The 12,903-nt window shown below is 38.5% G+C and overlaps 2 protein-coding genes across 4 annotated transcripts in view; one reads left to right on the forward strand and one right to left on the reverse strand.

The window, feature by feature from the left end:
* The window catches only part of LOC127450334 (gastrula zinc finger protein XlCGF57.1-like), a 310,096-nt gene that overhangs the window by 234,961 nt on the left and 62,232 nt on the right, over positions 1-12,903 (forward strand). The gene's annotated exons all lie outside the window — the stretch shown is intronic.
* The window catches only part of LOC127450374 (gastrula zinc finger protein XlCGF57.1-like), a 306,871-nt gene that overhangs the window by 153,115 nt on the left and 140,853 nt on the right, over positions 1-12,903 (reverse strand). The window lies entirely within an intron of this gene.

The raw sequence follows: 12,903 nt of genomic DNA on the forward strand, positions 1-12,903 counted from the left end.
CTGTTTCCCTTCCTTAGAAATAAAAGCTTGTATGCAGGAGAAGTGACATCACACTCCACCCCATGTGGTTCAAATTGCTCCGAACCGGTGTCGTTCATTTGTGCTGATTTGTGCCATTAAAAGAAACACTGAAACTATTTATCTTCCTTAGAAATAGCATGAAACTTTTCGGGAGCAGTGACGTCACTCCAAATCGCTCCAAACCGGTGTCGTTCATTTGTGCTCGATTTGTGCTTTTAATAGAAACATCATAATATATTCCTTTTTTTGTATTTAACAAGATAGCTTTTGGGAACTGTGAAATCGCACAGGCTAAACCCCATGTCAATCACTCTCACCTGTCTTCATCATTTGTGCTTGCTTCTGGTTTGTGCCATGTTTGGTATCATTGAAGCATATATTTTTGGCAAAGATTAAATCTTTCACCACATCAAACTCCAAATGCAAAAAAATAAAAATAAAAAAAATGTCTGTATTTTTCTGCAAATTATGATTTGTTTATAGGCTATATGTGACACTGCTGAACAAAGCTGTACATAATGTTTATATAGGTTAATTATTAAAAAAAATTGCAAGTAAACAGCAACAGCAATCAGCTCTGAATTTGTTTATTCGTTTTAATTTAGCTATAAGTTGGGGCGACTTGTGTTGACGGTGTTTGTGTAATTGCATAGTCCTATATGTTAGTTAATATTCAAAATATTTGTTTGAAATTTCAGCGCAGTGTTTGAAAACATGTTAGGTGCCGTTCACATGCTGCAATGTGTTGTTGCACTAAAATTACACACCACAAAAGAGCAAAACATAGATGTCTCGACTCGAGACATTTAACAGTTTAGGTTCTTTTTAACTTGACATGGCATCTATAAACATGAACAAGCCGTCAAAGACGTCTATCTAGCACACGTTTACATTGAAATCAATTATAAAACAGCGTGGACGGACACAAAAACACGCTCAGTGTGAACGGCCCCTCAGTGTAAGACTAGAACTCTTTAGAAAAGTTTGATCACACATGCCTATTTGTAGAGCCGAGGAGGGCGGGGCCAGGCTGGAATGAGACATACCCGGTCCCCAATTAGCCTGATGGGGCGCTCGAGGGATAAAGGCGGCCGGGGACGACAGTTCGAGAGAGAGAGAATTGCAGGCAGCTGTACTGTGTGTTTTTGGTTGTGTGTTTAAGTTGTTAATTAAATTATTATTTATATTATTAAGCCGGTTCTCGCCTCCTCCTTTCCACTGAACCCCCTTACATTGGTGCCGAAACCCGGGAAGGAGGAGGGATTCCCGTCGCAGAGTCCTCGACACTGCCGTCCACCCAGGGGAGCGCTGCTGCCATCCGACGGGGGACGGAGTAGCCCGACCACCCGGACACGGGGAATGGCCGCCATCCGCGAGGCGAGTGGGGACGGGACTCCCCGACCGCCTGGAGCGAGGGAGCCACTGCCGGGGGCGGAGGAGTGCCCTGCCGTTCCCCGGGAACACAGAGGGGTCAAGAGAAGACCGCCGTCCGCGGGGGGAGGAGGGAAGCGACTCCCCGACCGCCTGGAGTGGTAGGGCCGCTGCCAGGGGCGGAGGAGTGTCCCCACGGGACGCCGGGAACGCGGAGGGGCGTTCTGTCCGCTGGGGGTCAGAGGTCTGACTCCGGTCCACCCAGGGAGGAGCGGCTGCAGTCCGCCTGAGAGGGTGGAGTAGTGATCGAGGACCACGCGACGGCGCATCAGAGAACCGGTGAGTTTCTTTTTCTCTCTCTCCTCTCTCTCTCTCTCTCTGTCGCTCCGTGTTGGCCTTTCCCTCGCCATTTTGTTTTGTTGTTTTTCCCCTCCTGTCTCCTCCCAGGTCGAGGAAGGCGGGGATGACCCGCCCCCGGAGAGGAAGGGTGGGGATGTACGTCATGCCGGGGGCTCCCCGGCCTGAGGCAACGCCGGGAGGAGTGTAGAGCCGAGGAGGGCGGGGCCGGGCTGGAATGAGACACACCCGGTCCCCAATCAGCCTGATGGGGCGCGCGAGGGATAAAGGCGGCCGGGGACGACAGTTCGAGAGAGAGAGATTTGCAGGCAGCTGTACTGTGTGTTTTTGGTTGTGTGTTTAAGTTGTTTATTAAATTATTATTTATATTATTAAGCCGGTTCTCGCCTCCTCATTTCCACTGAACCCCCTTACACTATTCTTTATTATTTGTTACTGCACATTTTAGATTTTAGAATATAACATCATCAAAACTATGAAGAAACACAAAAGTATGGAAATTATGCAGTGACCAAAACAAATTAAATCAGAAACATCTTCTATTTGAACTTCTTCAGTGTAGCCTTTTGTCTATTCCAGCTCTGCACACAGTTCATTTTCTCAGTCAACTTCAGGTGCATCCTGGGATGCTTTTAAACAGTATTGATTGATTTCATATGCTGGACACTTGTTGGCTACTTTTCTTTAAAAAATAAATATAGAAATAAAACAAATAAATAAAAGGTTTGTATAGACATGTATAATTAGGCACAATTTATTTTTGAGTACAGAAAAATCCCAAGCATTTGACCATAATTCTTTAGATCAAAAGGTTTTAAGATTATGAGAAACAAACTTAGTCTGTGTCCTTTGGGCTGGTTGTGTAGGCTATATTTATTTTAAATTTATAAGTTCTTGATATTCATTTTATTATTCTAACTTTTACTATTTTTTATTTGATTTGTGTTGTATCTTGCTATGTTTTGCTATTGCTGTAGATAAATCGAGGATAACTGAGTTTCAAGTTTTTCGTTTAAGTTTTTAAGCTTACAGTAACCATTTAAATTGATTTTAATAAGGGTAATTTAGAAATTTTACCCAACAATTTGGTCAAATTAGCTTCAGAAAAAGTGACTAGCTGAAATGTGAGTAGTTTGCATCCCTGGTTTAAATATCAGACCAAATCTGATATTTGTGTTTGAGTTTGATATGGTGAAAGATTAAATCTTTGCCTAAAAATAATGCTTCAACGATACCAAACACGGCACAAACCAGAAGCAAGCACAAACGATGAAGACAGGTGAAAGTGATTGACATGGGGTTTAGCCTGCGCAATTTCATGGCTCCCAAAAGCTATCTTGTTAAATACAAAGAAAGGAATATGTAATGATGTTTCTTTTAACGGCACAAACTGGCACAAATCGAGCACAAATGAATGACACTGGTTTGGAGTGATATGGACCACATGGGGTGGAGAGTGACATCACTGCTCCTGAAAAGTTTCATGTTATTTCTAAGGAAGGGAAATAAATACTAAAGATTAATTTTAACGGCACAAATCAGTACAAATTGAGCACAAACTAACGACACGGGTTTGGTGCGATTTGGATGACATGGGGTGGAGAGGAACACCAATGCTCCCGAAAAGTTTCTTGCTATATCTAAGGAAGATAAATAGTTACAGTGTTTCTTTTCATGGCACAAACCAGCACAAATCTAGCACAAATGAACAACACCAGTTTGGTACCTGCCTGCTACAACTGCGGCCGCCTCGCTCTCGCGGGAGTATTTTTGACATATGTGGTCATGATATCACAGCAAGTCGGACAGATTTCTAACTGGCATGCATCTGGCAGTGATCACCAGTGATCGGTTCTGCACAGAACTTGCCCATCTCAAATGAGCTTAATGAAATGCATGCTGTAATTTCTTCAGTCAATGGATTGGATCATAAGCAGAGAATGTGAAACATAAGTAGCCTACTGAGGCTCACATGTCGCATGTTTTATATATGCACTCTTTTAACAATTTAAAATATGTTTTCACTGTAATGTTCTAATTGCAAAATAGACTGCAGAAGATGAAAGTTGAGTTTTAAAATTGTATTTGATACCAAGTATGTGAACACTGATGACATTTTTTATATAATGCAAAGCATTTGTTTTTTAGCCACACTAAAATGGCCCACCTGTTGGCCAGTGACAGTTAACAGGTTTAAAATGGGCATGTAAGACGGCCTCTGCAGCACCCCCATTTTCACCTACAGTCACCAAAAAGGTACGTGTATAGTTCTCATCAAGCCGGAGAACTCTCATAATTATAGTCTTTAGGTCCGCCCAACAGGAAGTCGGCCATTTTTGATTTTTTTTTTATATTGCAGTCTCTGAACTTTTAAATACTCCTCCTAGGGGATTCATGAAACTGTCAACACATTTAGACAACATTATGCCAAGACATTGAAGATGTTAAATTGTGAACAGATTTTTGATATATCCAATGGTGTTGTCATGGCGAGGCATTAAATTAATGGCAAAAATGGGAAAAAGGAAGTGTCTCATCTTCTGTGTGCAATGTTTGATTTACATAAAAAATTCGATGTATGTTTAGTCTTGGGGCTAAACACATGGATGTGACTATTTTGGGACACGGCCATAGTGACTTTAAAATAGTAATGTATTTACCCAAATTGCTTCAAAATTGTTTAGAATAACGTTAAATGCCAAATGCATGGGTCCATTTCCAGCCGGTGCCTTTTAGAAAACAATGCAAGGTGGACACATGCATTTGGCATTTAACATTAGCATATATTCTGCTTGCATTGTGTGATTTAGATCAAAATATACCTTTTTCACACTCAGGGTTTTGAAACGCGGAAGTAAATGTTTTCAGGGTAAACTTCAACAGCGGTGAATGGGAGTAAATGGGAGATCACAGCAAATATTATTTTCACTTACCTATTTGCTCCAAGACCAAAAGAAAAAATCCACTATTACGTTTGAATGACTTTCCAGAAGAGGAAAAAATAGAGAGCGGTGGATTAAGACAGTAAAGTGGGAGAAGATGTAAAATTTACTGTCACTCTCTCAACAGCTGTAATAGAAACCCCCTCGCAGCTGTGGTAATTTGTTTTTAAAACTAATTCCAGGGTAATATAACACAAAGCATGATGTTATAAATTTACACTCAATATTTAAGAAAAATGGAAATGGACCCTTGGTGCTTGGGCCCGTCATCGCTGCTTGCAGCTATATTATTATCTATTGTTGTCATTGTTGAATCAATTTGTTGTTCCTTGTTTTCAATAATAATTTAATCTTCGTTAACATTCATGCTTTTCTCTAGAGCCATTTCATTGTATTTCTTGCATTATATAAAAATTTTCACTATATTTTCTCACACTTCTACATTTTATACACATAGATTCTCCTACAGTATTTTCTTAAACAATTATTTCCTCACACTGGCCAAGGTATCATTCTCACATGCACTAGAAAAATATCTTTTCTCAAGTACAATTGCATCACAATTTGCAGTACAAAAACTATTCTTTCTGTAATTAATCCACTACACCTAATTGCATAATGAAATTAACTAAATGCCAAATTCATGCTAACCCATTGCTCTCTCTCTAGTTTCTTATTGTTAGAAGCACCATTTCCTAAAGGAATGTGACAGAAAATCAGCATGCCTTATGCTGCCTTCATGTGCTATCGGAATTATCCTACTTACCACTTCTGAAGTGGTAATTACGAGTGTCGTGTTCACGTGCTTTGTTGTCGGAAAGAACGGGAACCATGGACGACACCAGGTTCATTCATACATATTTCTTGAGGAACTTTTATTTTGACACCATAATAAATATTACTCAGCTTGTTGATGATAAAGGAATTTTGGTCAAATACAAGCTATTTTCACGGTGTAAAAATGTACATCATGCATAGAATGGTTGCTGATATACATAAATTAATTTGACCATAACGGCAAACATTTACAATTAGCAGTATTTTCAGAAAAATGAACAAAACCTCTCATTCACTACAGAAACTGTACTCTCCTCCGCCATGTTGAAAGTTCAGAACTCCTCCCATCTCAGAAACTCTGATATCAAAATTACCTCTGAGTTTCCCAGTCGTAATTATGACTTGAGGGGTCATTAATGTGTAACTTCTGGGTGTGAAACTCGTATTTACGATAATTCCGATAGCATGTGAAGGCAGCATTAGGCCTCCTTGACTCCGAGTCGTAAATTTTCTGCCAATTCCAAGGCACAATAAACTATGGTTAAGAGATTTCCTGTGTGACGAATGATCTTCTGTTTCTGAAAAATCTCTTCATTCCCCTTTCAGAAGTCTATCGGCATACATGAAACTCAGCTTTGCTTAATTATAAATATGTTTGGCCATTGCTGTTCATCCAATTTAACCAAATTATCAATGTATGTTAGAATTTCTTCCATCACACTTCTTCTACTTGTAAGGTCAAATGTTAGTGATGTTATTCTGCGTTTCTCCTGTTATACTTTAATAGCGTTCTAGCAATTGTTCCTTTTAACCAATGAATTTATTTTTCTTTATCTGGGGTACGTTTCCCGTACAACGACGTGACTCACTGCTTAACCAACATAGTATGATCCATCGTTACTAACTAGCTAGTCATGACTGTAGAACTAAGTTGCATATCCATCGTTCGAACCACGTTGGCTCAACAATGTGGAGCTGTCATTAATGATGTTACTCAGGGTGTGGAGTAATAACTTCTGCAGAGATCAAATGGATATCAAATTATAACAGCTCATTTACATGGACAGAAAGCCGTTTATTGTGAAAAAACTGCTAAAGACACAAAATAGACATTTATGTTTATTTGCACTTTGTAAGTGACGTACTCTTTACTACAGTATACAAGCGGTTTGGTCAGTAAGCAGCTCCATAGCAACGTTATTTCCCTGCGACGCTGCTGTAAATAACAAACATGGCATCTGAGGACTACTTCTGTTATTTTCTGTTCTTCGTTGTTTCGCTTTATTTTCACATGCCCCTCTGTTGCTGGTGTGTTTGTTTTCATCGCGACCTGTCACAGCATTGAGCTGCAGTAGTGGGGTTTCCCTCTTAACTCACCTTACCTCACTTGAGCACATACATATGCACACTTTTCAAAAAGGAATAAGAATGCCACTTTTATTCTTGACAAAATGAAAGATATATAATAAAATAGATATAGAGTGAAAGATACAGACTGGGTCTGGCAAATGGGGCTCTGGTGAAACTGTGTGGTGCTGCATGGCAACAAACATATGATTTTCAAGTTGCTTTTCAGTGACAGAGAAGTTGAAACCCTTCACAATCTGAATTTAAATACATAATATCCCATTTGAAGACCAAAAATACTCTGTCATTTTTCAACGTGTTTTGAGTTAGTGCTTTTCTAATATGTTGGGAATTCATCCAGTATGAAATCCATTCATCCATGTAGAAATGAGCACATAATAGGTGATACTTGTGACTTGGTGCATGAAAACCATTAACATGCATATTATGTTTTACATATATAGCCATATGTGAAATTTCTCTTTGGAAAATGTTGTAACAAAGATATTCGCTTGTAAATAATAAAATAACTCACCTTTTCTACACGAAAACAAAGCCAATCCTGTGTTCCAAATGGCATAAATAATGCCTTCGGAGGGCACTTCGAAGGGAGAACAGTTGTGAGAGTCACACTGGAAGATCGTTTCAAACTGAATTTCCAATAAAAATAACTTTGAGCACCACAACTTCAAGCCTATCAAAGCTCTCAGAGTGGATGGTGAAGTCTTTGAAAGCAATAGGGCATAGGGATGATAAGTCTGAATAGAACACACCCCGGACACAAATCAATCAATGCGAAATCAATGACGTCGACACCACAAACTAACAAGGAACTTTGCTTCTAACAACAGGTGGAGAGTTGTAGTTCCAACTACACAACTTTGCGACTCTGTTTGCGAATGTTTGTTGGAACTACGGTTGCGGGAAATGCCAAATCGTTGAACTATGTTGTAACGATGAAACTTGCGACCATAGTCAGAACATTTTACTGTTTTCCATTAAAGCAAAATTCAAGTCTTTCTAGCTTTCTCCCAGGGTCCTTGGGATCAACTAGCAACCAACTTGCTTTGCATGTCATCTGTAGTCATTTCAATATGGCATGACCATAAATTTAATGACGCTAGTGCCAAGCTGTTTCGAATAATTCAAATTATTAGCATATTCTTTTGATTCCATCTGTTTTGCCTCTGCTATTCAAATCACCAAAGGTTTTCTCTTCTCCAAGCCCTGTTTTGAGTCATCTTTCTGACATTCAAAACACCTTATTCATTTGGTTACACTTTTTGTTTAGTCACATTCACAGGCCTCAGACTAACTGCCTCCTATCCCTCGAGACATTATCACTTCAACTTTGCTGAGCCTAAAATCTTGTCAAACTGCCTCTCGTTTCCTCGTCCTGCTGTTTAAAAATACTGATCTACAAGATCCTCAATGCTACAGGTAAGTTATACTTTCTTAATTCTTTTTTACATCTAGGATTTATTACCACTCTGTTTCACCAAACATGTTTCATGAAACATGCACAGATAACACAATCCTGTCCATTATATGCCTTATTGTATCTTAGCTTTACTAATGACAGCAATTGCCTCTTTTGTCTAACTTTTTCATGCACGACATTTGTGGACATTTAATTTGCCTTTTATTTTGTTTTTAAATTAGTCTTAGTTCTAATAATTCCTTTTTGCCTGTGTACCTTAATAAACTTAATAAGTTTTCTTTGTGTTTCTCATAGTCTAATCTGTTATTCTAAGTATGCTTTTAGATTTACTTTCATTTCACCCGAACTAAACTTTTAATAATTCAACGGTATGATTTGTCAATTATTTTGATTATTTTATCCTTTTCTAATAATTAAAACCTTAAAAGGTTTCTTAGAATTTTCGTCATCTTACCTTATCAAGACAAATCTCCTACCTAATAATTATCGTTTTGTGGCGCTTGGTTCTCCTCAATCTTTCAAATAATTTCTGTAAAGTCAATATAAATGACATAAATTGCATCTTCAGTATATATATCACATCTTAAATTATTACAATTCACCTTAAACCAATTTTCAGAAAACCCTATTGATCTTGTGAGCATATTTTAATGCTTTATGTATGAGTTTTTCCAATTAAAAAACTTTTAAAACAAACTTACATTATAATATGTACAATTATTGACGCTTATGCTCTCTGATCATTCTCACAATTATTAACTCCTCTACTGATCCAATAATTGTTTTACATTAGTGTATTTTAAGGTTTTGCTTAAATTCATCCTGAAAATATCTATTAACCATTCTTGATTAATTCTCTCTCTTTTTTTTTTTTATATAAAAATTTTTTATTGATTCAAAAGCACACAACAGAGTAAAACACAACTCATACACATCGAATAAACATTTAACATTTAACCCCCACTAATATCCCTCCCCAATCACCAACCCCACCCTAACCTCCAATGAACACCCCTGTGGTCACATATAATAATAATACACACACACACACACACACACACACACACACACACACAAAATAATTTAATATATAATAAACATACACAATTAAACTAAACTTCTTTCTCCACATCCCCTCACTGAGAGTCCCCCAAAAATGCTAAATAATTACCCCATTTCCTGACAAACAAGTCCCCAAACCCCAGCCTTCTATTTGCCACCTCCTCGAAAGCTGCCACCCTCCCCATCTCCGCATGCCACTCCGGAATTGATGGCGCTCCTTCCGACTTCTAACCCCTTAAAATAATTTGTCTGCCAATCATGATACTGGTCAGAACCCAATTTTCTATATGTTTATCCCCCAAATTTATGACCGCCCCAAGTCTGGGGCAAAGTAGAATTTGAGTGCCCAAAACGTCACACAAACAACTCTGAACCTTTAACCAAAATTATTGGATCTTAACACCCCCCCAAAAGACATGGGTTGTGTCTCCAACTTCTGATTGGCATTGCCAGCAGGTGGGTGTGTCTTTAAGACCAAGCCTATACAATCTAGAGGGGGTCCAATAAAATCTATGTAAAATCTTAAATTGCATAAGGCACACCCTTGCGTCTCCAGACGCAGACTTGATGTTTTTTAGAATCCTAGCCCACACTCCCTCCTCAAATACCAAATTTAAATCTTTCTCCCATAATCTCTTGAGAGAAATTGAAGCTCCGACCCCCAGACTCTGAATTAACAGGGAGTAATACACTGATGCCTCATGACCTTTTCCAAAAGCAGTAATCACCTCTTCCAGAGTATCTGCCACTTTGGGGGCGGGGGGGGGGGTGCTACTCCCAAAAACAATACAGAGCAGGTAGCGCAGCTGTAAATACCTATAAAACTGAGATATGAGAATCCCATAATGTTGAACCAAATTCTCAAAAGATCTCAGCAGTCCACTCTCATATAGGTCACCGAGTGTAGTAACCCCCCTCACGATCCACTCTGACCAGCAGAAAGGGGACTTATTAATACATAATTTAGGGTTCAGCCATATGCTTGAGGTAATATTTAAATAAATGTCCAAATTAAACACTCTGGACACTTTTGTCCATACCAAGTGCAAATGCGAGATAACGGGGTGTAACTTAACTTCTCCGATTAGTTTAATAGAAAGGCTTTGCAATGGCAAAATAGGGGCAAGAACTTTCTGTTCAATACTAAACCAGGGAGGGGCTCTTTCAGGTGGAAGCAACCAATGAGCCAAATGTCTGAGACCAAACGCATAATAATAAAACAAAATCTTGGGTAGGCCTAGCCCACCTTTGTCAATCGGCCTATGAAATTTATTAAAATGCAATCTAGGACGCTTACCATTCCAAATGAAGGACTTCGCTATGCTATCAAATTGCTTAAAATAAGAGAGGGTGACATCAACAGGGAGAGATAGTAGCAGGTAGTTGAATTTTGGAATACAATTCATTTTAAAAACATTAACCTTCCCAATCATAGATAAATGTAATGAAGCCCACCTGCCCACATCGCTCGAAAACCTTTTTATTAAGGGGTCAAAATTAACTCTAACTAAATCAGACAAATTTGCTGGAAATAAAATGCTCAAATACTTAAAGCCCTGTTTGGGCCACTGGAAGGCGCCAGGCTGGAAAGCCGTTACTGGACAGTACGCTGTCAGAGCCAAAGCTTTGGATTTAGACCAATTGACTTTGTATCCTGAGAACTTAGAAAAGGAATTAATAATTCTATGAAGGCAAGGCATAGATCTAGTGGGGTCGGAGATGAATAATAAAATATCATCTGCGTAAAGCACATACCTCCCGGTAAATATTAAATATTTGGTAAATATTTCACCACCAGCAGAATTCACTGAGGGAATGGTAGAAAAAGACTCTCTCTGCTTTATATATCTAGCCAAAAGCTTTCCTGCTTTGTCCCCCGACTCAAAGTATGACTGTCTTGCCCTGAATAACCTAAACTCCACCTTCCGTGACAAAATAGTATTACATCTGTATTTCAGTCGGGTCAATTCTCTGAGGCCATCAGACAACATTCGGCGCTTCAGCTCTGCCTTGGCACTTTTAATATTCCCTTCCAACTCCACGAGTTCTCGTGCTTTGGATTTTTTGATGAATGAGGCATACGGTATGATCGACCCCTAAGAACCACCTTAAGTGCCTCCCAAGCCACGCCCACAGAGGATGCTGAGGACAAGTTGGTCTCCATATAAACATTGATTTCAGCTTTTAACATTTGTTGGAAATCAGGATTTTGCAAAAGGGATACATTAAAGCGCCAGCTATAGGATTTCTTTTTCTCCATACGTGGCAACACCTCTAAACTCACCAGGGCGTGACCTGAGACTAAGATGTTTCCAACTGAACAATCAACAACAGATGAAATGAGTGAAATCTATTCTAGAATAAATCTTATAGACTGATTAAAAAAATGTATAGTCCCTACCAGATGGGTTTAAAAGTCTCCAAATATCTGTAAGACTAAGATTTTTACACATCCTGTGAAGCGTCACTGTTGCTCTAGAGGGCTTACACACATTTGCTTCACTATGATCATGTTCTGAATCCATCAATAGATTAAAGTCTCCTCCCAATATTATATCATGAGGGGTGCCAGCGGTTTGCAACATCCCTTCAAGATCTATAAAAAAGCCCTGATCATCAGCGTTAGGTGCGTAAATATTAGCCAAAATCAACCTTTGCCCCTGAATTTCTGCTAAAACAATAATGACTCTTCCTAATTTATCTTTAATCTCTTTGAGACATTTGAATTGTAGATGTTTACTCCCTCTGTCTGTTCAACATTCTTTCTCTATGATGTCTCTTGGCTACTCAATGCCTATTGAGCCTCTTGTTCTAACAAAGTTTTTTGATCCGTCGGTGTAAACATCTCAAGTTAGGATCTAGAAATACATTTTTCCACCGCTGCCAATGTGTTCATTGATCCTTTGTTGTCTATGACATTATTCTTAGTAAGTCTTTGTTCTTCATTCTTAGTTGCCATTGCTGTTTCGTCTGTATATCATAATCTTTTGGCAAAGGGCCATCCTTTGAAGCTGTATGCGTTGTCTAATACTGCTGATTTTTGTTCCATAGGAAGAAACTTTTTCCTCTGGATTCTCACAACTACCAGTCATCATTTGAATCAGTACATTGCTTGTCTCATTTCTTCTTATTATTTTTATCTAATAGGATTATATATTTAAATATTCCAACAAAGTTTTTTATAGTTTCAACCCTATAATCGTCCTGAATACAAAATGGTTTCTTTTTAACTTCTGCATTGCTTCTGCTTTTTTAGTTCAGTTTAACTGACCATCTCTTATAGTTGCATATATTACAGTAGATTAGCTATCTGTCTAATTTAGGAATTTGAATCTCTCATAATTCATTAACTTCTCTTGTTAGGTGGGTTTAATTTACTTATTCATTCTTTCATAGATTTCATAACTCCTCGATTTTCTGCCTAAATCAAATAACCTAAAAACTCATTATTTATGTATTTTTAATATTAATATTTAATCCTTAGCAAGTTGATTGAAAACTGTCCTTGCACTCTTTTCATGTCCTTTTTCCGACGTCCTAAACTATCACAGTTTAAAATACTACCGACAAGTTTATATTTCTTTG

This window comes from Myxocyprinus asiaticus, chromosome 13 (assembly GCF_019703515.2).
Source record: "Myxocyprinus asiaticus isolate MX2 ecotype Aquarium Trade chromosome 13, UBuf_Myxa_2, whole genome shotgun sequence".
NCBI classification, from domain to species: Eukaryota; Metazoa; Chordata; class Actinopteri; order Cypriniformes; family Catostomidae; genus Myxocyprinus; species Myxocyprinus asiaticus.